The sequence below is a fragment of the Lissotriton helveticus genome, chromosome 3_1, assembly GCF_964261635.1.
Source record: "Lissotriton helveticus chromosome 3_1, aLisHel1.1, whole genome shotgun sequence".
NCBI lineage: Eukaryota > Metazoa > Chordata > Amphibia > Caudata > Salamandridae > Lissotriton > Lissotriton helveticus.
Window position 1 is genome coordinate 825,320,387 of NC_136061.1, and position 27,235 is coordinate 825,347,621.

A 27,235-nucleotide genomic window follows, 5' to 3' on the forward strand; every position below is an offset into this window, starting at 1 on the left:
ACAATGTAAGCTTTATACAGCACCACACTTCCCCTTTTACAACATGCCTTTCACGAAATATCAGAATTGACGTGTACATGTTTCTCATCTCTGGGCACTCAAGAGATTCATCGACTGCGGCACATGTCTTAATTTAAAATAGCTGCAAAATAAGACCAAGTGTATGTGATTTTTTGATGTATTAACTGTACAGCAAATGTTCCTGCCTATTCTTTATGTCAAGACACAGTGACTATCTCATAAATGAAACATCTCACCAATGAATTGCCTGTTCTGGAATTATGTAATACCGTTTGATATTAACTGTTACATCAGAATTCATTTTTGAGATAACTTCATCCAATGAAATGCGTGCCTCATTATAAAAATGTCTCCCATGGTTTCAGATTAGTGAGTGCGTGAGTGGGTCAAGTATGTAAAAGTGAAATGGTGGCCTGAGGGCATCTTCATGCTAGTACCAAAAACACAAGAAGAAATTCAAATCGGTGAGATTTCAGAGCTCCGCAAAAGCTGCCATTTTTGGTCATCCATCAAAGAATTAAATGCAGAACAGACCAATGTTAAGGAACAAGGAGGGAAAAGGCATTTCAAAGCAGGAATGGAAATCAAAAGAAGAGATTGAGACGGGAAATAACAAATCTGTTTTGAATGCATACACAGGGTCCTGTCTCTGTAAAAAGCACTTGAGATAAAGAAAGGTCTAGCACTGAGTCCACAGCAGCAGAGGTGATGATGAAGAGATTGTCAAACACAGCTACACCATGCCAAGATGCAATACAAACCTAATAGCAGTGGCGGCTGCCAGCTTTGGAGAGAAGGATGGGTGGGCAAATGGGATCAAAAATATATAGGCGAAATTCATGCCGACATGCATTACATTATCGTTTTAAAGTTCGAATTTTTAACTTTAAAACTGCAATGTAATGCATGTTGGTGATCTAGGGCAATTATAAACATAAAATATATGAAATTTAAGACACTTCCCTTGCTGAACGCCTTGCTGCTTCCTGGTGTTCTCTCTGTGGGCCTGGCAACTCCCCTAACTAATCCTGGCGCTGCTCTCAACCAGCTTGAGAAGAGTGCCAGGATTGGATGGAGCAGGCTCTTTCAGCGCTACAAAGAGCACTGGAGGCCTTCGCTCGGTCTCAACCCAGCTGTCCAAGACAGCTGGCTTCAGAGGTTTAAAGTGCCTGGATTGCTGTCACAAGATGGCCAACCAAAGTGACATGTGTACTTTAAAGTGCCCAGTCCATCACTTTTCTCTACTGCTGCCTGTCAGCAGCTTCCCTGACCCCATTCCTGAGACTGTGCTCGGGACGGGGGTTTCCAGAGTCAATGAAAAATAAAATCCTAATAATGTCTATTGCCATTTTATTTTTCATCTGGCGACATTTAAACTAGTGGGGCAATGCTCCTCCGCCTTAACGGAGGAGACGCCCCTGCCTAATAGCCGTGTTCTATACTGTTTTTTAACCACTGAATAGTCTGTACATATAGTCAATGGAAGCAGATGTTCCCGTATTCTATGATGGACTTTTGATAGATGAATTACATAGTTTTATTTATTTGTTTGTTTATTTATTTGCATACTTATGGCATTTACTGGTCAAAGCTATTGCACAGCTGCAACAGTTTAACGGGGCACTTTAAGTAAAACATTTTAGATAAAGCATAACTTCATAAAAACAGAATACGTTTGCTTAAACATCATAAACTCTGCAGGTCAGACAGATGGCTATGGAAGGTTTTAGACTTTTCACAGATTATCAGAATGTCCTTGGTCATTTGGTTCTGGAAGTTCGGTGCAAGACATGCAAAGTCCTGTTTTAAGGTTCTAGTTTCTTTTCAGGAAGGGATTTCAAGTGGTAATTTTGCTTTCCCTGTAGTTGCTCCTAAGCCCCTGGCAGTGCCTTGTTTTTCCTATTGGTAGCTTGTAAGTCCTGATTGTATTTTTTTTTGTATTAAGCATGCAAAATTGAAAATTATGAACACCTCAACAGGAAGCCAGAGTAGTTTTTTCAGCATTGCTGCTATTTAGTCAGTATTTCTGACATTTGTGTTCAGACTGGTTGCTTCGTACAAGATGTCTCATCTTGAAGAGATTGTCGATTTGGGGAGGCCTTTTAGGTTGAAGTTGACACTGGCTAAATGTTAGAGAGCAAGTAGTTGCACCAAAGTTCTGAAGTCCTTTAGAGGGAAAGATTTTTTTTAATGTTGTTTAATGTTTTTCAGTAAGTGTCATTAGTAGGCAGTGGATTTCAAGAAAGTGGTGAAGTGATAATTGAAGGAAGAGACCTGTTAATCCAGAATCCAAGGGATTGAGCTGTTGGTGCTAGATTAGGGGTGATTTCTAAGGATTTCAGCATTTCCAGCAAATTTCCAAGGATAGAGGAAGATATGTTTTGGGGAAAGCTCAGTGTGTATCGGCTCTTAGGGTTAAATTTTTTAGTAAAGGCAGCTGTATACTTTATGCACTTTGAAGGAAACATTACAATTTGTAGAGCTCCGATGGCTTGGAGGTTCTCAGATAAAGCTATCATCTACGCACTGATGTAGAGTGACATTATCATCTTACATCATGATAGCTAATGGGGACATGTAAAGGATGAATAATGTGATGAGAGTGAAGATCCTGGTGGAACCTCAACAACTCGGAGTGGAGGTTCATGGTTTGAATGAGTCAAGTTATTGAACTGTGTTTTGTAAGGTGGGAAGGTTTGGAATCAGGAGAGTACAGTGCTTTCTGTGGCCACTCTGCTTGAAAGGAGGTTCAGCAGTTTTGTGTGGATAATGCTGCCAAATCCTGCTGATAGGTTGAGTAAAACTCACTAGTATGCATTGCAATGGTTTTAAGAATGTTATCTAAGTCAAGTGCAGGGTGGATGATCTAATGCAGTGTTGGATTTTAAAATTTGATTAATTATTATTGTTTGTAATTATTTCTTAGTTATATGTTCAGTAAAGTGAAGTTGCTGATTGTTCAATGATTTTACCAATGAGCAGTAGAGTCACTGGCTTTAGGTACTGTAAATGTTCTGGGTCTAGTTTCGGTATCATCTCCAACAGATACTTAGAGGCTTCTATGAGTTTATGATGAGAATCTATACTTTGAAATTCGAGAAATAAGTCTAGAGCAGAGGTCTTCAAACATTTGTCGGCTGAGCCCCCGCATCTAAACCTTTTTACAAGTCGACCCCACCACCACCACCTGACAAAAAAGTTCTGGAAGCTGGTACTCTGCAACATTGATGGCCATTCCCTCCTGCAGAGCCCTGGCCGTAGGGCAAATAATATTAAATAAAGAACTCCACTTTCAGTCTTGAGCAGTACCTGGAAACTGGAGTGATCACAAAATTTTGTAATATATTTTTTGCAGTTTCATATAGCACGAACATGACCCAAAGGTATTGGAGCACTTTACAGGAGCATCTTTTACATTACACAAGCACACATCCGTTTTTTGTAAGCACAGGGTGATAAAGTGATTTTCCCAGAATCACAGGATGTTGAGCAGACACCAAGAATTGAACCTGGTTTCCCAGCTCCATCGTCATCAGCTCTGGCTGTTGCGCCACATCCTTGCCCCAGACAAGATATCAGAACAAGCATTGGCAAAGCCAATAGGTCTCGGCAATCAGATAGCTATAGGCAATGGCAATGTAAATGCATTTGCGTATGGCTCAGGGGTTGTTTTTATTGATATACACAAATGTATCACCACTGATTGCTGAGACCTATTGGTTTTGCCAATGCTTGTTTTAGAAACAGCAAATGTGTCTGGAGTTGTTCTCACTTAAAGCAGGTCCCTTTTGGAGGGGGAAGGAATGGCCTTTTCAACACAAATATGTGAGGGCTCAAAGACACAGGTGTCTGTGTCTTTGAGCCCTCACACATGCACATCTGTGCATGTGTATGAAGCCCACACATGCACCGATAGATGATCACAATCCCTCAGCAGAGCAAAGCCCTCTTGCCTACACAGAGGGATGTTCACAATCCCTCGGAGGAGCCAAGGCAAACTCCCACTCTGGCACAGAGTGCCAGGCAATGTTACAAATTAGTTGGGCAGGAGGATATTGGCATATTAAGATTTGTCACAAGAGGCAAATGGGAAGAGAGAGCCCAGACTGAGCGAGGGGGAAGAAGGTTAGAAGCAGAAAAGTAAATGAGAGACCTTAACAAAAAGCAAGAATATGTCGCGTGGGCCTAGTGTGGGCTGGCTGTTTAGGAATTTGGAAGGAATTCAATACTGAGGAAATAAACAGCAGGCTAAACGGTTGACATATTTTTGCAGTTGACGTTAAAAGACGATTTTTACAACCTCGTGGGTGTGAGTGGTGTATCAGGGGAGAAGAGATGGGCCAGTTTGACCATGTTAGGATTTAGTTACGTCAGTTTGGAATGTACATCTAAACCGAAGGATATTGTGTTTGTACACTCAATTTGCTTCTGAAGCAAAGGCCTTTTTCACAACAGCTAATGTTTCTGTAGTCGTTCTCTGTCAGTGTGAACTTCCGAGTGAGAACCCAGGCCTGCATGTGAACATCATGTTGCTCAGTGTCGGTATACTGCACATTAGCAGGAACTCTTTGACCCTGATGGCTGGTGGGAATTCTGTTAAAAACAAACATTCCCAGAATTTCCCTTCTTTGTGCACCTGTGTCCCTCATGTCCCTCTTTGCTTTAGGCGTTTGGGTAGTCACTGACGCTAGAAAATAAGCATGGTCAGTTTCTGTGTTTTTATTTAACGCTGACCTCTATGGAGAAACTAATATGCTGGATCTCCAGCTGCCTCCAGTTGTTCCCCCAACCTAGTCCAGGTGTCATGCAGGGGTTGATGGTGTAGAGCTCTGCCCCCTTGGACTCCTGCAAGAGGGCAGCAAAGATTTGTTTGTCCACCACAGTTAGCGAATCAGTGCACCAAGCGTTTTTGAGAGCTGTAATGAATCTAGCAGCTTTAGAATGATTTAAATTGTATTGTAGTGTTGTAATTGCATTTATATAGCGCTTACTACAGAGGTATTGAAGCGCTTGTCTTCACACTTTCAGTAACCCATAAGGGGCTCCTAAAATATGAGCACATGCATTGATCTGTTCCTAAGACATATGGTGCATAGTGCACATGAAACCCTTGTATCTACTTTCTGTCCCTGTCCTACCTTATGAAAGAGGTTTTAGGGTAGGAGAGGCACACAAAGGTGATAGCCAGCTAGGCTGTTGAGGAAGGAGTAATAGCAAGCATGCCCCAGGCTCCACTAACTTGAGGTTCATTTTAAAAACAAATATCCCAGCAGTAGGCACCCACATAGAATTCTGACACCTCTGCCGTCCCTGTGAATAAATATATCTGATCCGATGTGTGAGAAGTTGGCCTGGTATATGATGCTCACTAGTTCTAGTGATCACCTTGTACCATGCCAAGCAACCCTTATGGTGCAGGTTGTAAAGTCAACCTTATAGACAAGCTATCCTAGGGGTAGCATGGACTAAGCAGTCTTAGGCTAAACTCTGTAAAGGCATGTGAAGCAAGCTGTTTTACCATACACAATCCCTTGAATACCAAATGAATGGACACCACACAGATATATATTCAAAATATATATAGATTTATTACTACAAATATCCCTGATACTCTTTATGAGCACAGAAGCAAATGCGTTAAAACAAAACACAGTTTAAATACACAAAAGTTGCACAATATGGATGAGCCCTAGGGGCCACCTAAACCATATACTAAAATAGTGGTATAAGAACCACTATGGGGAAAGTGAAGAGGCCTAGGGCCTGGGGAATCGCTGGAGCTGTTCGGGACTAGCAGTGAAGAAGTCGGGAAAGGCCCGCGGGACTCGGGAGCAGTGCGGAAAGTGCACGCTTTACCAATGCAATGTCAATGGTGCGTAAAAAGTACAAAGTTAGTTAGAAAGGAACCTTCCGAGTGACCTAGAAAGCTGAAACTTGAGACACAGACACTAGAGGTGTGTACCAGTGTGGGAACACCGGCGGAGCTGAGTTACCTCCCCCACAGGAAGCGGGTGCATAGGGTCGAAGTACTGTCGGGTTTCGTCACGCAGGTCGATGGTGCTTGGAGCTGAAGATGCTGCAGGCGGCTCGATGTGAAGAGTTCCGGTGGATCCAAGGGTGGATCTGAAGAGGTGAAGACCTGAAAGCAGAGGGGACAATGTTCAAAGTCACTAGCCAGTGACTACCGTGGAACCAGAGTGGAACCAGGCGATGTCGGGTGCAAACAGGCGTCGAGGTGTAGCTTCTCTCTGCAGCCACGTGGACACGAGGGGTCGAAGACATCCAGGAGTCGGTCACGAGCTGTCCCACGCAGGCTTCCCGCTGTTGGCGGTGTTGGCGACTTGATAGAAGCAAACAGGCCTTGGCTAATGCAAGCCACGCAGGAATCGAAAAAGGCTTGTTACTCGGACCAGCAAGGTCAGAGCAGGGGCTCCTTTTTACAGGAGCAAGGGCAAGTCTGGTGCAACCAGACCCGCAGTGAAAGTTGTAGGTTTCGTCGCCAAGATGGCCACTAGCCGCGTGGCAAGTGGACGGTTAGGCGCGTCGAGTGGCACGATGCAAAAGGGCCCCACGCAGATCGTGGAGATGCTGGGGGGCTGATCTTTGGTGCAAGGGCTGCTCGAGGTTGGGGCTTCTCAAACCCCAAAGCACAGCATCGAGGGTGCCTCTGATGCTGCGCAGTCAGCGTTTCAGGGGTCTTTCAAGATGTCCGGTCCCACGTCTCTCGGTGCCTCCACGGGTCCCTTCTTTGCAGGGACTGTGGATCGGGCGGTGAGAAGTCTGGGAGTCTGGGTCTTGTCAGGCTCTGGGCTCGGGCTCCGGCGGGAGGCGGCGGCAAAGCAGACGTCGAGTTGCTGGTTTGTGCCTGTGTTCACAGGGTGGTCACTCCTTGGCCACAAGGGAGATTCTCTTCCGTCTTCTGTGCAGCAGAATGTCGAAGTCCAGTCTTCTTCTGTATTTCAAGTTGATTCAGGATGATCTGAAGTCTCAGGACACAGCTCCCACTCTTATTCGAATCTGGGGGGCCGGATCACCTACTAGGTCCGTCCTCTGGGTGGAACCAGGAAGGGGGGTGGTTACACCCCCTTTCCTTTGTCCAGTTTCGCGCCAGGACTGGGGCTGGAAAGCCCCAGCACCGGTTTGAACTGGCCTATGCACAGGGACACCTTGTGTGCCCCAGGCATGTCTGATTCTATTCAGCCCTGTCCTACCCAATACACAAAATCCTGTCTGGAGTGGTGCTAGCACCTCCCCAGGCAGGAAACCCTTTGTCCAAGCTGCCCTCGCTGGAAGGACTCCCAGCAGCAGGAGGTCAGACTTGTGTCTGTGGTGGCAGCATCCATTTTGGGATGCTAAGGCTCTGTTTAACTTTAACCGGGGTTCAGGCTAGGTACATGTCGTGTCCCTCTAGAAGGGTGGAATGCTACCCCCGTCGCCAGAACTGGCGAGGGGGTAGTATTCCAATTCGTATGACACCTTACTCTACATGTTTTGATAAAGCCAAACCTAAGATAGCATTTAACCGCGAGGTTCATAATGCACTTAAGAGTATATGGTACGGCAATATCATGAAACAGCTAAAGGACATGGTTCCGAAAGCTGCAGACAGGCTCAGCTCATGCCAGAGCACCATCTCACATATTTCCAAGCACTCTGCCTCCAGGATTGGTGAGGCCTTCCATAGGAGTGACTGATAGGAACATATGTGTCCATTTTAGGTTAGGTATAGGCATACTACACCTAAGTAAGGAGTGGTTACACCGACTTACCCCAGCTGAGTGATCAGCCAGTTGTGTCAAATATGGAGGCCAGGCCAGGGGTGGCACAATACATGCTGCAGCCCCTGGTAGGCCTTGGAAGCACCTATGCCCTGGGTACCTGGGTACACTGTTACAGGGGCCCATAAGGTGTGCCAATTCCAATTGTGTATGTACCTAAGGTACATGGAGTCCATTTTAAGGAGAGAGCAATTAGCCTGGGGCCCTGGATAGCAGGATCCCAGGCCAACTAAAGTAAAAAACCAGCTAAACACCAGGCAAAAAGTTTGGGGGTAACCATAGTCAGATATCCACCTTCCTACATAACCCCCCCACCAAACGAAAGGAGATAAGGCTATCCTTGACCAGGTAAGCCTATATTGCCTAAGTGGCCATATAAGGAAGTACCAGCTCTGGCTTGGTTACCCCCTGCCTCATGGTCCACTAAGCAATCCCTCACCCTAAGGGTATCTGAGGGTCTCCACCATAGGGAATCTCTACCTGTGGTGTGTCTTTGCAAAGTTAAAGGCTGGTGTTGGGATGGAGTACTGAAGTGAGATTCCTCTGTAGGACTCAGCTTCCTCCAATCACTCTCCACCATGTGTGCCTTTCTTTCTTTGACTGAGTTGCACTGTGCTCTCAGGGTCAACCTCTGGCTACCTAAAGCTGGAGGCTGGGTCCCTCTTGTTGGTTTACTGGAGGGACAGTTCAGGTTTGGGCCCTTGGGGTCCCAGGTTTGGCTGTGCCCAACAGAATCCATCTGTGGGAGGTCCCTAACTACTTTTAAGGGGGCTCCCTCAGGAGTTTTTAAAGTTTTCACCTCACTAGGGCTACTAGTTTTGGTGCCCCTAATCTGTTGATGGAGGTGCTTTATTTGACAGGGGGCCCTTTGGGGCTCACTGTCCTTCTTGTCCTCTGCAGCCCTGGGCTGAGTAAGGCAAGGTAGAGAGGGGCAGGATACCTGCTCCAGACTGGGTCCCACCTGAGAAGGGTCCACTGTCATCAGAGGCTCTGTCAGGCCAGGCCTAACAACCTCTGGGACAGTTCCTTCATCAGGGGTAAGATCAGTTCCCTGAGGAGGCTGATCCTTTCCTAAAGTCTGGTGGGAGGGAGATTTCTCTTCCTCCTCAATGCTCTCTGTTTGTGTGGAGTGATCCATCTTTTCAGGCTTCACAATACATGTATCAGTTTGAGTTTGGGCTGTGGCCATCACCGCCCCACCAACCTTTTCAGGAGGAGACTCAGTTTGGGTATGGGCTGTTACCATCACAGCCCTGCTAATCTTTTCAGGAGGGAAGTTAGCTAAAGATGGGGCTGAGGTTTGCTCAGCCCTACCAACCTTTTCAGGAGGGACATCTTGGATTGGGGCTGTAGCCATCACAGCCCCATTAACCTTTCCATGGAGATTTACCATTTTAGAATGGGATTTCTAAATCATTCCCCAGTAGACAATCTACAGGCAAGTTTGATGACACTGCCACTCTCTTTGGGCCAGTGACACCTTCCCAGCTAAGATTTACTACTGCCATGGGGTGATTGGTTTCTATTCCATCAATGTTTGTCACCTGATATGTGGCATCAGGTAAAAGTTGCCTTGAGGGGACTAGACATTCAGCCAACATGGTGATGCTAGCCCCTGTGTCTCTAAAGGCCTCAACTTTCAAGCCATTGATGAGGGGCTCCTGTCTATACTTGCTCAAAGGGTTTGGGCAAGTAGTGAAATTGGCAAACCCCATGCCAGTCTCATAGACAAGAGTATCTGAGGTAGGGGACCTGGTTAGGCCAGAATCCACCTGTCCTCCAAAGGTAAACGCACCCAGATTGCTGGGTGTGCTTCCACTTCCTGGGGGATTACTGCTGACAGTAACAGGAGGTGTTGGAGCTGGCTTTGGAGGTATATTCTCTTTATTGCCATTCTTGGGACAACAGCTGTCTGTTTTGTAATGCCCAACCTGTTTACAGACATGACAATAAGGCTTTTTCTGGGTTGAAGAAGTGTCTTGGGACCCACCCCCATCCTTGGAGTTTTGGGGCCCTGGGGAAGTCTTTTCCTTACTTTTATCCCCACCCTTCTCTTGAGGCTTGGTAGTCTCTTTCTTTTGGTCACCACCCTGGTTCTTAGGCCTGATCCTGGTTCTGACCCATTTGTCTGCCCTCCTACCCAATTCTTGTGGGGAGGTCAGATCAGAGTCAACCAGGTGCTGATGTAGAAGCTGATTTTGACAATTACTTAAGATTTGCTCTCTCATAATTAAATTATACAATCCTGTATAGTCAGTAACCTTACTTCCCAGCAACCAGCCCTCCAGAGCCTTAGTGGCACATTCAACAAATTCAGACCAGTCCTGAGTCTGTGTCTTCTGGGTGTCTCTGAACATTAACCTGTACTGTTCAGTGGTTAAGCCTAACCCATCAATCAGAGCACTCTTCAGGACCAGGTAGTTTCTAGAATCCCCATCACTAACTGTGAGGAGTCTGTCTCGGCCTCTACCTTCAAAGGAGAGCCACAAGATTGCTGCCCACTGCTCCTGAGGGACCTGCTGTACTTTGCAAGCTCTCTCAAGTGCTGTCATCCATTTGTGGATATCATCCCCAACTTTGTAGGGGGGCACAATCTTACTCAGGTTTCTATTGTCATAGGACCTGTCTTTATCCTTAGGGATAGTGCTGCCACCAGTGGAATCTAATCCACTCTCTCTAGGCTGCCTTGCTCTAGCAAGTTTCTCTTTGGCCAGGGCAACTTCTAATTCTTGTCTCTGGATCCTAAGTTCAGCCTCTCTCATTTTGGCCTCATGTTCCCTTCTCTGAGGGCTAGTCAACTCCCTTCTGGAGTTGCCATGAGAACCTTTAGAAACATGGGAAGTATTGGATTCACCTGAGTGATTCCTCCTCCTCCTATGCTCCTGGTTAAGTCCATTTGGGGGTCTGAATGGGTTGGACCCACCTTCAGTCCCAAATAAGCTTAAGTTAGCCTGGTTAAGCCTGCTGACTAACACCTGGCTATTCCCATCATCAGAATCACTTTCTTCCACCTCCTCCTCCTCTTCTTCCTCAGGCTGAGTATTCCCAGTGGTCTGGTTTTCCTCATCTATCTGGACGACAGGGGCAGGGGCATCAGAGTTATCATCTTCAGTGGGGGATCCTCCATCTCCAGTCCCTGAGGGGCCTGATTTGGAGTCCCTTAGAGCTTCAGACTGGTCTAAAAGCTCTCTGAGGTGTCCTGCTGTAGGAGAAGGACCTGTTTTGATTCCTCTCATGGAACACAGTTGCCTCAGTTCCTTAAATGGAAAAGTAGCAAATTTGGATGGTGCCCTTGGAGGGTCACTCTCAACAGAGATGGGTCCAGTGGATCCCTCTGCTCCAGACAATGCTCTAGTGTGGTGGATGTGTTGCAATTTACCTACACTGGTGTTTTCCTACAAAACCTATCTAGTAGTTGTAGTCAGGGTGTGCTACTCCCTATCCTCTACAACAACTAAGTTCAGTAGAACTTAAGTATATCTAGTCTTGTTTTAGTGTACCTATCAGGTACCTGTATGATCTTTCAAATTATATTTTCAAAGATTGTAATGGTAAAACAACAGCAAGCTCAAATCCCAATCCGCTGCTCACCAATGTGAGAAGTTGGCCTGGTATATGATGCTCACTAGTTCTAGTGATCACCTTGTACCATGCCAAGCAACCCTTATGGTGCAGGTTGTAAAGTCAACCTTATAGACAAGCTATCCTAGGGGTAGCATGGACTAAGCAGTCTTAGGCTAAACTCTGTAAAGGCATGTGAAGCAAGCTGTTTTACCATACACAATCCCTTGAATACCAAATGAAAGGACACCACACAGATATATATTGAAAATATATATAGATTTATTACTACAAATATCCCTGATACTCTTTATGAGCACAGAAGCAAATGCGTTAAAACAAAACACAGTTTAAATACACAAAAGTTGCACAATATGGATGAGCCCTAGGGGCCACCTAAACCATATACTAAAATAGTGGTATAAGAACCACTATGGGGAAAGTGAAGAGGCCTAGGGCCTGGGGAATCGCTGGAGCTGTTCGGGACTAGCAGTGAAGAAGTCGGGAAAGGCCCGCGGGACTCGGGAGCAGTGCGGAAAGTGCACGCTTTACCAATGCAATGTCAATGGTGCGTACAAAGTTAGTTAGAAAGGAACCTTCCGAGTGACCTAGAAAGCTGAAACTTGAGACACAGACACTAGAGGTGTGTACCAGTGTGGGAACACCGGCGGAGCTGAGTTACCTCCCCCACAGGAAGCGGGTGCATAGGGTCGAAGTAGTGTCGGGTTTCGTCAATCAGGTCGATGGTGCTTGGAGCTGAAGATGCTGCAGGCGGCTCGATGTGAAGAGTTCCGGTGGATCCAAGGGTGGATCTGAAGAGGTGAAGGCCTGAAAGCAGAGGGGACAATGTTCAAAGTCACTAGCCAGTGACTACCGTGGAACCAGAGTGGAACCAGGCGATGTCGGGTGCAAACAGGCGTCGAGGTGTAGCTTCTCTCTGCAGCCACGTGGACACGAGGGGTCGAAGATGTCCAGGAGTCGGTCACGAGCTGTCCCACGCAGGCTTCTCACTGTTGGCGGTGTCGTCGACTTGATAGAAGCAAACAGGCCTTGGCTAATGCACGCCACGCAGGAATCAAAAAAGGCTTGTTACTCGGACCAGCAAGGTCAGAGCAGGGGCTCCTTTTTACAGGAGCAAGGGCAAGTCTGGAGCAACCAGACCCGCAGTGAAAGTTGTAGGTTTCGTCGCCAAGATGGCCACTAGCCGCGTGGCAAGTGGATGGTTAGGCGCGTCGAGTGGCACGATGCAAAAGGGCCCCACGCAGATCGTGGAGATGCTGGGGGGCTGATCTTTGGTGCAAGGGCTGCTCGAGGTTGGGGCTTCTCAAACCCCAAAGCACAGCATCGAGGGTGCCTCTGATGCTGCGCAGTCAGCGTTTCAGGGGTCTTTCAAGATGTCCGGTCCCACGTCTCTCGGTGCCTCCACGGGTCCCTTCTTTGCAGGGACTGTGGATCGGGCGATGAGAAGTCTGGGAGTCTGGGTCTTGTCAGGCTTTGGGCTCGGGCTCCGGCGGGAGGCGGCAGCAAAGCAGACATCGAGTTGCTGGTTGGTGCCTGTGTTCACAGGGTGATCACTCCTTGGCCACAAGGGAGATTCTCTTCCGTCTTCTGTGCAGCAGAATGTCGAAGTCCAGTCTTCTTCTGTATTTCAAGTTGATTCAGGATGATCTGAAGTCTCAGGACACAGCTCCCACTCTTATTCGAATCTGGGGGGCCGGATCACCTACTAGGTCCCTCCTCTGGGTGGAACCAGGAAGGGGGGTGGTTACACCCCCTTTCCTTTGTCCAGTTTCGCGCCAGGACTGGGGCTGGAAAGCCCCAGCACCGGTTTGAACTGGCCTATGCACAGGGACACCTTGTGTGCCCCAGGCATGTCTGATTCTATTCAGCCCTGTCCTACCCAATACACAAAATCCTGTCTGGAGTGGTGCTAGCACCTCCCCAGGCAGGAAACCCTTTGTCCAAGCTGCCCTCGCTGAAAGGACTCCCAGCAGCAGGAGGTCAGACTTGTGTCTGTGGTGGCAGCATCCATTTTGGGATGCTAAGGCTCTGTTTAACTTTAACCGGGGTTCAGGCTAGGTACATCTCGTGTCCCTCTAGAAGGGTGGAATGCTACCCCCATCGCCAGAACTGGCGAGGGGGTAGTATTCCAATTCGTATGACACCTTACTCGACATGTTTTGATAAAGCCAAACCTAAGATAGCATTTAACCGCGAGGTTCATAATGCACTTAAGAGTATATGGTATGGCAATATCATGAAACAGCTAAAGGACATGGTTCCGAAAGCTGCAGACAGGCTCAGCTCATGCCAGAGCACCATCTCTCATATTTCCAAGCACTCTGCCTCCAGGATTGGTGAGGCCTTCCATAGGAGTGACTGATAGGAACATATGTGTCCATTTTAGGTTAGGTATAGGCATACTACACCTAAGTAAGGAGTGGTTACACCGACTTACCCCAGCTGAGTGATCAGCCAGTTGTGTCAAATATGGAGGCCAGGCCAGGGGTGGCACAATACATGCTGCAGCCCCTGGTAGGCCTTGGAAGCACCTATGCCCTGGGTACCTGGGTACACTGTTACAGGGGCCCATAAGGTGTGCCAATTCCAATTGTGTATGTACCTAAGGTACATGGAGTCCATTTTAAGGAGACAGCAATTAGCCTGGGGCCCTGGATAGCAGGATCCCAGGCCAACTAAAGTAAAAAACCAGCTAAACACCAGGCAAAAAGTTTGGGGGTAACCATAGTCAGATATCCACCTTCCTACACGATGTCACTATCAAATAAGGAGAGCAGTGGATTTCCAAGACTCGCATTTGCCGTTTCCTTATACAAACTAATGCGCACAATGGCTCTGCATCCAAAGTCCGCCTTGCCGTCAAACGTAAGGAATAGGCAGAGTGGGAGCCCACGGGGTACTGAAACCAGAAAACAAAATGCCTCTGTAACCAATTTACAACAGTATGTAAATATGCACATGGTCTTTAAAGACCTGTGAAAAAGTCGGGTGTGCCAGAGATAACTCCAGACACTGCCCAGACGAAGCCCCAGCAGCTCCAACTGCAGCTCCAGCAGCAGCAGTTGATCCACACGATGGCGGGGGCCAAAGCCCTTTCAGCCTTAATAGGCGTTGTGCGCCTGGAAGCAGCAATAAAAGGTGGAGTGCGTGTCCACCCAGAGGGGATGTTGCGCACCCCACAGTTTGAAGACCTATGCGCGAATAATCAAATAATAAAACAAGCCAATTACCCTTCAGCTTGCACCTAGCTGAATGGTGATTAGCCCGATTTACTTGTGGTGATTTTGTTGTGATCCCTCCTCCCCTGCGCTGTCATTATCAGGGCTTGTAGCTGACGGAAGGCACTCGAGTTTGGCGGACCCCCTGGGAATGTGTCACGGACCCCTGGGGGTCCGCGGACCACAGTTTGGGAAACTCTGGTCTAGAGGATGTCACTGCTCTACCGCCTAGTAATACAAAAAGCATCTGCGAGAGGTGGGACATTTCATTAGATCCGCTATTCAGATAAAACCATAAACAGTTTGGCAGTTCGAGTTATCCAAACTATTTACTCATATTTTACCAGCATGCAATGATGAAGAAAAAAATCCAATCTGGAAAACAGCTATGGGTTAACTCTGGATGTAATATTCAATCCATCCCTATCCAACAACCAAAGAGTCTCATGCTGTACTAAGTTCCAACAAGTCGCTTTCTAAAATAACAACAGTGAAAAAGTTAGAATGTTAAATGAAATGACACATCAAACTATTTGGAAAGTCTGTGTCTTTTTAATCTTCAGAATGTATTTATTTCAAATTTGTTAGCGGTGGTGGTGTTTTCCAACTGGCTCAGGTCTTAAATACACGTCTTTTAAAAAGGGTGAGGTATTTGCCACACCTTAGAAATATAATTTTGCCCGGATGTGAGATTTACCCGGTTCAGTGCATTCCCCTTATATTGAGTTTTCATTTTGGAAATTAGGAGTAACATGCAAAATCTTTATTTGGCATATTGAATTCTGCGTGTTTTACATTATTCCCTTGTGTTTCAGCACATTTGATCTGCTGGAATCTATCGGGAGATATTGCAAGGGTGTAATAATTATCGCACAACTTGTTAGCTGTGAAATTGTAATCATGGTCTCAAAGTCAAATAATCATGTCATAGTAACGCTGCTCAGCCGCTTAACAGAAATTCTAAGATGTACTTGTAGCTTGAAGTTACAACATTAACCAATCCTTTACTCTTTCATGGTTAACGAGCATCAAGGCATTGGCTAAGAGGTAGTAAAACCTGTTACTGTCAAATCTACTTTAGGATGGTACATGGGGGCTACACCCAAAATGATGACCGTAGCAAAATCTCCTCAACTAAACATTAAAGTATAGTCCATCTTCCATCTGCATGTCAGAGATCTAGGGCCCGATTAACAGAACTAACTTAAGACAAACTCCTAAACTTACTACCATTTTGGTATTCACAGAAGGCACTTACTGATTTTGGTATTCACAGAATGCACTTACTCATTACGGTATTCACAGAAGTTAGGAGTCCTAACTTTAGGACTCCTAAATGCCTTCTGTTAATACCGAAAGTCTTAAAGTTAGGATTTGTCTCAATTTAGGAGTAGTAAAGTTAGGACTCCTAACTTTACTACTCCTAAACAAAGAAAAATCCTAACTTTAAGACTTTCGGTATTCACAGAAGGCATTTAGGAGTCCTAAAGTTAGGATTCCTAACTTCTGTGAATACCGAAATGAGTAAGTGCCTTCTATGAACACCAAAATGAGTAAGTGCCTTCTGTGAATACCAAAATGATAGTAAGTTTAGGATTTTGTCTTAAGTTAGTTCTGTGAATCGGGCCCTATGTCATTAATAAGGACTCCAGTAAAATTCTGTCATTAAACTTAAAACCTTTCTTCCAAAACAAGACCTGATGTTGATCACCCAGTCCTCGATCATTTCACACATAGACCTTGTAACGCTCTTTTGACCCGCTTTCAGATTTCTGCCTAACTCCCCGCAGTGACTCAAAATAGGCATGTCCTTATTTCTTTAAGTGGGTATTGCCTGGAATGTTACTCAGCATATGCAGTTGATTGGATTACCCAATTTACTTGAACAAATCAGAATGCTTGTTAGAAGACCACCAGATTCAGAACTTTAGGAAGAAAATGTCTGCTCAAGCTTGACAATCTGTTGAAAATTAGTACGGTTTGGTGAACATTATCTGCGCCATCTTGCCTCTTCCCCTGATGCCACACTTTTGTCGTGCGCACCCGCCATTTTAAGATGCCCTGATCAGAGCGAACCCTTTTGCATGCCGCTGGCCCCTGATATAGCCCTTCGCCCTCACTAAGCCTGCACGCTGACCAACCCCCTGCTTGCACCTGCCTTGAATCATAAACCCCTCTTCGGCGCTGCTCTGCCCCGGGCCCTCATCCTGTTCCCAGAGCGACACCTCCCTTCTTCCCTTTCACGATCCCCGGCCCTTAGATGCAAACCCCCTTTTTTCCCCCGTGTGCCCGTTTGTCTTCCCCGTTCCCAGGCCGACACCCAGCTCTGCCGATACCATTCCTTGCCCCTCCCCGTACAATAGAAAGCTTCCCCCACCAAAGGATCCCCGGGTTGATCAAAGCCCCCACTCCATGAGATCCGATCAAACCCCCCACATTCCGTGAATCGGCGGAATATCCAGCTGCGCGATACTCATCACCTGTTGTGACTAGGGTGGGGACTTCAACTGTAAATGTGTGTGGGAACGGGCCCAAAGGGGAGTTCCGGGAATGTCTTTTCCATACATCAAAGCTTTAACATGAATATGTAATCTGCAATAAAGTCATAAAACAGTGTATAAGAGGCCAGGCCTCAGAAATGTAGCTAGAGCACCTCAGAACGATACCTTCTGCCCGTTTTGTTGTGTTCTCCTCCGGAGAGAATAAAAAACCTTGTTTCCTGCTTTCCAGTCTCCAGCGCCTGCCTCTTCATTGATTAAATAACTAGAGGGTCACAGAGGCAATACCGCCGGGCAAATACCGATTGTCCCCGACCCGTCTCAGGTTTAACAATTGGCGCCCAACGTGGGGCCCATCAGCGACTCGAGGATCCAGTGGGAGAGGTCCCAACGACAGAGTGAACGACTGCAACGATCGGGAGAGCTCTTGCCCAATAGACCCTCGTCTGGCAGCCGATCATCCGAACTTCACTAGTTCCGAACAGACCTCTCTCGAGTGATCTACGGTCCTGACTGGGAACCATTAGGAGTGCCGTGAGAAATACGAGAAAAAGAGGACGAACGGGCGCTGGATTCGGAAGACAAGAAACTGTCCACATGGTCCGGGTAAGGTCGTGTAATCACGACAAGTTGCGAAATGATTGCTTGATTGTTTGATTGCTTGATTATTTATAAAATACTAGTATTACTCTTTGTTTGACCTATTTGGAGATTCACTGTCTGCACACGGAGAAACAGTAGGCTCCTTCTCTTTTGCAAACGGTGAAGGATAGGTAACGTAACCGTCGCGCCTATCTTTCTCCCCCACTGACTCTATTATTTCTTAACGGTTTTTGGGAGACTCCCCACTCCCTCACTGATTAACTGGGTTCTTTAACCCCGAACTACTGTTCACAGATTGTCTTCTGGAGATTCTCTGTCTGCAAACCGGAAACAACAGCTTCCTCTTTGCGGTTAGTGAAAGGGTAGAGGACGCAGACTTTTGCGCCCTACTTACTCTCCCCATTGTCCTTTTTCTATCCTATTTATTTATTTATTAATTGCTTGATTGTTCCGCGCTCTTGGTTACTCTTTTTTATTTTTTGTTCATGAGGTATTCACTGCCTGCAAACAACGTAGAATAGGAATATTCTGTCTAGTCTTTGCACCTAGTGATAAGATAGGCACTGCTGACTTATTAGTCCCTCGTTACGAGCCGTCATGTCTGTCTTCTCCCCATTGATTGATAATTGGTTCAGCCCGGACCGTGTATTAGAGGTGGACCATATAGCTCCACTAGAAGGCACCCCTAATAAGGACATGTTCATAAACTATGGATTAGTTACCATAGCCTATAATAAATTGTGGCACAGGTATACCAAAGAAAGTCAAGACAAACAGTGGCCACTGGCAGGATCCTTTGACCTTGATAAAATAGAAACGTTAGAAATAGCCCTTCGAAGTAATAAGACAACGCCTATTATGCTCGACAGTCTCGGTATGTGGCGCAGAGAGGCTATGCAACGACAGAGAAAAGACGAGGACAAACCAAGTAGAGAAATATACCGACAGGACAACCCCAGGACACCGCTACCCACAAGTTATCCCCCGAAACTACGAAAAAGACGACCAGACTTAGGGCCAGACCAATGCGCTTTTTGTAGATATGTCGGACACTGGAAAGCCCAATGCCCGACTCTACTGAGCGTGAGTAAAGGCAAAGGGCCGACAGGAACGACAGATCGGCAGTATGAGAAAAAGCGCGAGACAAAGAAGAACCCGACTTACATAGACAGACCAGATAGAACCACCACGTTTGATTATGCCCGATGGCACAGATTTCGCCAGGACAATTTCAGCGGCATGCTCAAGTTCTCCTAGGTCGGGCAACGACAAGACGGGAACCCAGCCACGCTTTAAGATTCACAAACGGAAAGAGATAATTATGACCAATAACTGTTTGATATTCGTCTTGGGTCTTTGTATGTCGTACTTGTACTGTCCCCCCCCCCGTCTGAGTTTGTGTGTATGTAATGTACGAATCTGCGTCATCCCTCTACACGTGTTTCCGTATTACTCAACCTCTGTTAAGCAGAAACTTAGCATAAAAGCAACCTGGAAAGAAAGAAATGGTACAACAAAATCCGTAGACCATTGATGAACTTGAACTTTTAATTTAACACAGCAAACAAGAAATAATAACGGTAAACTGTAGAAAATGAAAGTCAAACAGAACATTCGCCCCCCCCCCATTCTGGAACCTTCCAAAGTAGGGCAGGGTTACGGCTACGCCCAACCAGCGGCAACCCATATAAGGCGGGCCCCGCTGCCAACTCTTGGTCAGGATATCTTAACATATGGGGAAGCCGGAGGAGAGGCAGGGGCCAGCGGAGTCCAGCCGCAACGGCCCTAGGTAGTTGCAGGCAATCCCGCCACATGCCTCCTCGGCTCAGCCGCAACGGGCCTGGATAGACTTAAGTAGTCCCGCCACATGTCCAGAGAAGAGCGAGGCACCTCTTCCTTTTCTCCTCCGCAACAGCCGCAGCTGCTCTGGGCGGCGGATGCCCTGTCCATACCCCTGCAGGAATGCGTCCAGGTCGGGCCGGGAGGGAGAGGCGACGCGGACGAGCCTCTCCCACCTCCACCGATAGGAGGCCTCCCAGCCCAGGCCCAACGCCAAACTCCTCCAGCCAAGCGGCGACGCCAATACTTGCGCAGCACCGAATGTACAATGGTGCCCATATTTTCGGAGCACCGAATATGCAATGGCTGCACCGATACTTGTGCAGCACCGAATGTGCACCGCAGGTGGCCATACTCCCACAGCGCTGAGCACAAGACTTGGGGAACACCGGATGTGGAGAGACCTTCATGCGGGGCGATGAAAAAGAGCAGCATGGAGTGCACCGGGAGAAGGAGACGGCGCGAACGAGTCTCCCTCGCCCCCAGGTGGGGGCATCACAGCTGCACCCCAGCCGAACGTCCCGCTTTCACAAAACAGAGCCCTTTTTCTTTCACTCCGAAGGGCCTCTTCCACTCTTATAGACTTGGCGAAGGGTGACTGCTGCAGGACCTCAAAATGGCGTCTGGGCCTGCTGGAAGGCGGGTCTCGGCCGCTAGAGTAACTTTGAACAGCAATGTAACTCGGTCGCTCGCCCACCGGAGCACGAGCCCCCCATCTCCGACAGCATCTCCACAGCCTTGAAGATTCTACAAAAGTCCCCGGCGGAACCTTCGGCCTCTGCAGGTTTCCGGTAAGGGACGGCTGCCTTGACCGCCAACGAAATAACCATGACATTGCCACTCCTTCTGTTAGCATGAATTCTAGAACTGCCGAAAAGGACTCTGGTCCAAACTGCCAGTAATGGGAAACATTTCCCCCTGATGCTACTTCCGGACTGAGCCGGCCCCGCCCAAAATGGCGCCGGTATCAAGAGGGACTTGCGAACACCTCGTGGTGTTCCTTCGCACTAATATAAACTTGATGTTCTGAGACTTTATATGATCCTTTGTACACTTGGCTAGAAAAGACAAGGAGAGCTCACTCGACGAACAGTATGAAAGGATCCCGTTAAAAATGTTGATTACAAATGTACAATGTATTATATTTTTATAGCTGGTGTATAACCTCACCTACGACGCACACATACAGTATGCATATAGGAAATCTGATTGCAACTATTATGATTATGCTTCTAAATTATGAAATAAATGCCCCTGAACCCCCAGCCAATTAATAGACGTTTTAGTTTCCTGCAAATGAATGAATAAAACTTTCCAATGTATTTATTTCCGCAAGACGACACTCCCACTGTACGCGCTTTAACCATTGCCATGTCCGACCTAATACGACTGCACCCTCATCATCCACGTACTGAAATGATTCCGAGAAATAAAGGTTTTCGAAACTATGGACGGGTATTGCATGCTTTATTTTAAAAAAAATGTGGGATCGGTGGGAAAGTTCTTTTCTGTGCACCCTACTCTGCTCTCTCTTTAAGGTTGAAAGAAGATGGTTGCCCAGCCCTGGAGGACGGATCGGATCGACAACACGACACTCTGCCTTCAAAGTACGCGACTGACTCATGAACTCTCGCGTGGAGGAAGACCTTGACTTCCAAGGATGGGTAAAACGAACGGTGTAAATGAGGGAATGTAAAAGGAGGGTGAAATGAAATGATGTAAACGTTATAAAGTACAACGTTCCAAGGTATCAGGGAACGGAGCTGACCCAAGAACCGAAGAACCTTAGAACGCCACAGCGTTGAAGGAGGTTTAAGGATCCCGATAGTGAGATACGTCCTTTGACTAGATACCTCGCACTAGGCACCTCTGGTTTCCTTTTCACGTTCCCCGCACACGACCTATATGGACACACTGCCCCCCCCCCCGACTCCAGAAACCATATCCCCGGGGACTCTGCCCCGAGGAGGGAAGACGAGTAAGAGGTGAGTAAAGGACTCTTGAATACATGTATTTAAATATGCGCGAATGCTGTTCCCTCCCCTCCCCCCCTTTTTTTTTTTTCCTCCCTCTGCAGGTTACATCAGAAATTACAGCCGAGGTGTGGCGAAGATCTGAAGCCTTGCCATGTCTAATACACGAAGCAGACTAGCGCCGCAAGGTGGTGCCTAAGCACGCCTGCAAACTACTCACGTATCGAACAAACCCGAAAAATTAGCACGACCTGATAAAAAGTGATCACCCTTAAACCAGACCGGACGAATGAACCCATGTCACGTATGATGCGAAACTATGAGAGAATGTGTATGTGTGACCGAGGCGCTGACCCAACTGGTCGAAGGACCGAGAATGCGAGAAAATGCGACAAAATGGTACCTCCTCTCTTCTTTCCTTTTCTCAAGGCACGTCCCCTCTACCCTGTCTAATACTCGAACTGCATGATTACAAGATCCTAACGCAGACCCGTGAATGTCCTTTACTGTGTAATGCACTAAATAGCCTTTCTTGAATGCACTGCCACCCTCTCTGTTGCACGTGTACTATTTAGCCTGCCGTTGCACTCTCTCTCTCTCTCTCTCTCTCTCTCTCTCTCTCTCTCTCTCTCTCTCTCTCTCTCTCCTTCTATTTTTGCACTCCCACTCTTCCGAGCGATTAGCCCCGAAATTGGCAGACTGCCACCCCTAGCGCACCACCTATTTGGCTTCAAATACCGTCAGTATTTGCACAAAAACTTGTCTTTAATGCAATCACCCTGAGACCGTGTCATTACCTCTCCTTTTCCGCTAGAAGTCAATGAACCGAGGTTGGGCCGGAAGGGAAAGGACAGGTAAGACGACAGAGGTTCCCTAATCTGGCCCGTAATAAGGGAACTACATGTCAACGGCTCCTATGGTATAAAACAAGGACCTCAGAATACGCGACCCTCCCCGCCCCGAATTGTCGCAATACCCAAGCAGGAAAAATGATCACCCCTGTTACATCCCCTGTATCAGCCGCTCCAAACTGGAGTTATGAAACTACCCCCCATTCCCGGTTGTGAGGAATGGGTCGATTTACGCCCTTACCACAAGTTTCTATGTCCCTAGTTGTCTCCCATAAAACCCCTGTCTTTTCTGATTAAGTACTCAGGCCGTAGGAAGCTACGTAGGAACCAGAATGATGTTTTACAAGGTTAAAAGACTAGACCAAAGTGAAGAAGTCGTTGAAATGAACCAGGACGCATTGATAAAAAGAACTGTTTAGCCTATGTTCGTCCCTCAGCAAAATATCTGTTTAGTACCATGTCGATAGCACACAGTACCCGTGGTAAATATAAAGCCCTAGAGAACGGCATAACTTTGTCAAGCCCGTCTTACGAAGGTGGGTCTCCATCAGATAAACTGTCGAAACTGTAATAAATAATTATGAAGGAAAGCCATAATACCTCCAACAGGCCCGTCATCGGTCATTTATATGTTAGTTGTGAACCCTAAAATAACGGACGTTTTCATTTCTATCTGAAGCTGGGAGAGAAATAGACTTTTGTGACTTCCTTCCTCTGCAAATTCTCTAAAGACTGTCTTTTCAAATTCGTTTAAGGGTACGGCTGTCAGGAGAGAGAAGGACCGGATGTGGGAGCACGAGGCCTGACTGCAGACTATGGAACACCTACGACATGGGCCAAGGCGAGACCGCGACAGAACAGAGCTACAGGACGAGGCACTACCTCCAGCAAAGTGAGAAGAAAGGGCTAAACTGATGCCCCCGCTCTATGTTCGAATGTGTGCCGAAAGGTCCCCGCTCTCCAGACTCGGTCATGAGCCCGCCCATCTGAAGTCTCTCGTTCCCCCTAGTTTGTTCCTAATTTGGCCTTGCTCCATCCCCCTTTTTCTCCGACCTACCCTATGGACTGTTTTGTACGCTCTTCTTCCATCTGAACTTTCTGACAATCACCTCAAAGGACACAGGGCGAAAAGGACCTTTCCGACCAGAAACGCGAGGAAAGGGTCGTGCCCTGCAACGCAGAACTTAGAATAGAGCTGGACTTGTAGCTCCACCGCCGGTGCTCCACAGCGCCAACGAAAGACAACAAAGAATAATGAGAACTCGTTAACTTCGAACATTTGACATCCTCAATCACCGTTTCTGCTATGCCTCATTTCTCTCCCAGCCGCCATTGTATTGATCATGCTCCAATCCGAATCTGATATATGTAATAACCTACCAGTTCACGTTATGAAATGTACTTGCTGCTCTCGCTACAGAATCGTTTTTTGTATTACATTTCTATGACTTTCCTGCTAAAACAAATTGATCAAAGTTTATCAAATAGGTCCACCTCCTAAAACTAGAAATGTTAAAATGTATTGTTTACAACTCTTTTCATCTAGGGTTCCTACCGTTTTCTTTCTCATGCCCACCACAATAGAACCGAGTAGAAAATGAACCAGCAAGATGTCTTGAATATGTTAAAGGGAGGACTGTTGAAAATTAGTACGGTTTGGTGAACATTATCTGCGCCATCTTGCCTCTTCCCCTGATGCCACACTTTTGTCGTGCGCACCCGCCATTTTAAGATGCCCTGATCAGAGCGAACCCTTTTGCATGCCGCTGGCCCCTGATATAGCCCTTCGCCCTCACTAAGCCTGCACGCTGACCAACCCCCTGCTTGCACCTGCCTTGAATCATAAACCCCTCTTCGGCGCTGCTCTGCCCCGGGCCCTCATCCTGTTCCCAGCGCGACACCTCCCTTCTTCCCTTTCACGATCCCCGGCCCTTAGATGCAAACCCCCTTTTTTCCCCCCGTGTGCCCGTTTGTCTTCCCCGTTCCCAGGCCGACACCCAGCTCTGCCGATACCATTCCTTGCCCCTCCCCGTACAATAGAAAGCTTCCCCCACCAAAGGATCCCCGGGTTGATCAAAGCCCCCACTCCATGAGATCCGATCAAACCCCCCACATTCCGTGAATCGGCGGAATATCCAGCTGCGCGATACTCATCACCTGTTGTGACTAGGGTGGGGACTTCAACTGTAAATGTGTGTGGGAACGGGCCCAAAGGGGAGTTCCGGGAATGTCTTTTCCATACATCAAAGCTTTAACATGAATATGTAATCTGCAATAAAGTCATAAAACAGTGTATAAGAGGCCAGGCCTCAGAAATGTAGCTAGAGCACCTCAGAACGATACCTTCTGCCCGTTTTGTTGTGTTCTCCTCCGGAGAGAATAAAAAACCTTGTTTCCTGCTTTCCAGTCTCCAGCGCCTGCCTCTTCATTGATTAAATAACTAGAGGGTCACAGAGGCAATACCGCCGGGCAAATACCGATTGTCCCCGACCCGTCTCAGGTTTAACAAATCCCAAAGTTAGAAAGAACTCTATGCTCAAGCAATGTTCCTCCCAAGATGCTACAAAGACATGGAATGCTCTAACAGGAAAAATCAGAGCAGTCCAATCAATCTTTGCCTTCAAAATGTGCCTCAGGCTCAAACAACACTTTATTTCAAAACTTAACATGAGCTGCATCGGTCACCTGAACTTAAATATCCAAAAGTACTTGCTAAATGCCTTGCTCTCCTTTACTATACTGTAGAAAGGTAGGGCCGAATTCGACCAAGAACCCTTCAGTATTTGCCCGGCGTTAGCCGCCTCTCATACCATTCGAGATTACCAAACAAAGAGGCAGGCGCTGGAGACAGAAGGCAGGAAACAGGAGTTTATTCCGACGGAGCAGAACACGTCAAATCAGACAATAGGGTATCTTCTCGAGGTGCTCTAAACGCATCCTTGAGGCCTGGCCTCTTATACACAGGTTTATTGCTTTATTACATAAAACACATTCTTGTCAATACTTTGATGTACGGAAAGGCATCCTCGGAATCTCCGCTCCAAACCCGTTCCCACACATATTTACAGTAAAAGTCCCCACCCCGATCTCAGTAGGTGATGACTATCGCGCAGCTCCCGGAATGTGTGCGGCTGATCGGATCTCACGGGGTGGGGGCTTTTATCAGTCATAGATTCTTTGAAGAGGGACAGCTTCCTACTGTAAGGGGCAATAAACTGTATCCGCAGGGCTAGGTGATGGCCTGGGATCGGGCGGGACAATCGGGCACAGAGGAAGGGGGTTCATCAAAGGATGCGTGATCATTAAAAGGGACGGAGGGAGGTGTTAGTCGGGTACGGGATGTGGCTCCGAGGCAGGGCCGCGCTGAAGGGGTGGTTTATGGCCCAAGCATGTGAGAACGTGGGCTGTCAGCGCGCAGGGGATGCTGGCGGGGTCAGAGAGACGCGCTGGCTATCGGCAGTGGGCAGAAAGGCCATGGCGTTCAAAATGGCTGCTACTTACGCGCACATTTGAGCTAAAAGGGAACAAGATGGCAACGATAATGTTTACGTCGCAATCTAGATTTTAACAGTCCTCCCTTTTCAACATATCTAGCCAGCTTGTCAATTTATGTCTATCCCCATCATATTACGGATTTCTACATCATACAAAGCTTTCATGCGTTCAGCTTCAAAGTTCGGAGTCTTAGGGCAAACACAGTTAGCAAATAGTGAACACAGAGGTGGCAAGCATTGAATACCCAGGCAGAGTCCGCATATTACGACGATTGGTATCAGTACAATCATGAGCAACCTCCATCCCCAGTCCTTTACAGCACTCCAGAACCAACTCCCGAGCGACCATCCTTCTTGTTCCTGCTGAACTTCTGAGGAGAGTCTGTGGAGGTGTTCGATGGCCTTGTAAACGGAGGGTGAATTGTCTGGTATGTAGGTACAACAGCTGGACCCGATGATACGACATGCTCCTCCACGGTCCGCCAGAACCACATCTAGAACAAGGCGGTTTTGAAGAGCCACCAGACGGACCGCCTGAAGCTCGGCTGTATTGTTTGTGAGGATACCAGCTGTAATGTTCATCGTTGTCTCGACTGCCTGTGATAAATGTCGAATGGCACGACTGTTCGCCATCGGACCCCAAAGTGGAACAAGTCCTTTCATTGCATCCAAGAATTGTGCTCCAGTGGAGTCGGCCTGCTCGATGTCCTTTGCTCGTCTCTGTCGGTGATGGTTTGCCGGAGCCACATAGGTTGGAGGAAGGATGAAGGCTATGTAGCAGGTACCTCCCCAGCCCTTTGGGAGCCAGGTGTAGGCTTTTATACCACAGACGAAGTACATGTTTGGAGAGGTGACAAAAGAGGGTGGGTCGGTTGAGTACAAAGTTCTGGTGATGCGGCAAGTGCTGTGGCCCACCATTTGTGTCCCATGGCCTGTGATGCATACGAGGCCCGAGACATTGACGACAGATAGGGCCACAGTCAGGGTGGCAGCTGTTCGTTTCCGGAGGTAGGAGAAGGTGGGTCTGGCTGGATTGTTGAATATTTGCATCTCCACCATTTCTTTAGCAGGGATGTCCATGTGAACAGAGGCATTGGAGGATAGAGGGCAAAAAGAGCAGCAGCTCTCCCGGTTTTGTTCAGCCAGACTCCATGATAAAAGTGTGACATAGTTTTGCTGGAAGTGGCATTGTCACTGTAGCTCTCTTGCAAGAGGATCAGCCAGGCAAGGCAGGAGCCATGAACAGAGAAAGGTGAAGGGATGAAGGGGATGGAATGTCCGGTGGCATGTGATATCAACCCACAGATCCAGAAATTCGTGGCATTTGCAGCAAGGTTGTGTTGGTGCAGCAACTGTACGAAGGAGTTGTTCCAGAACT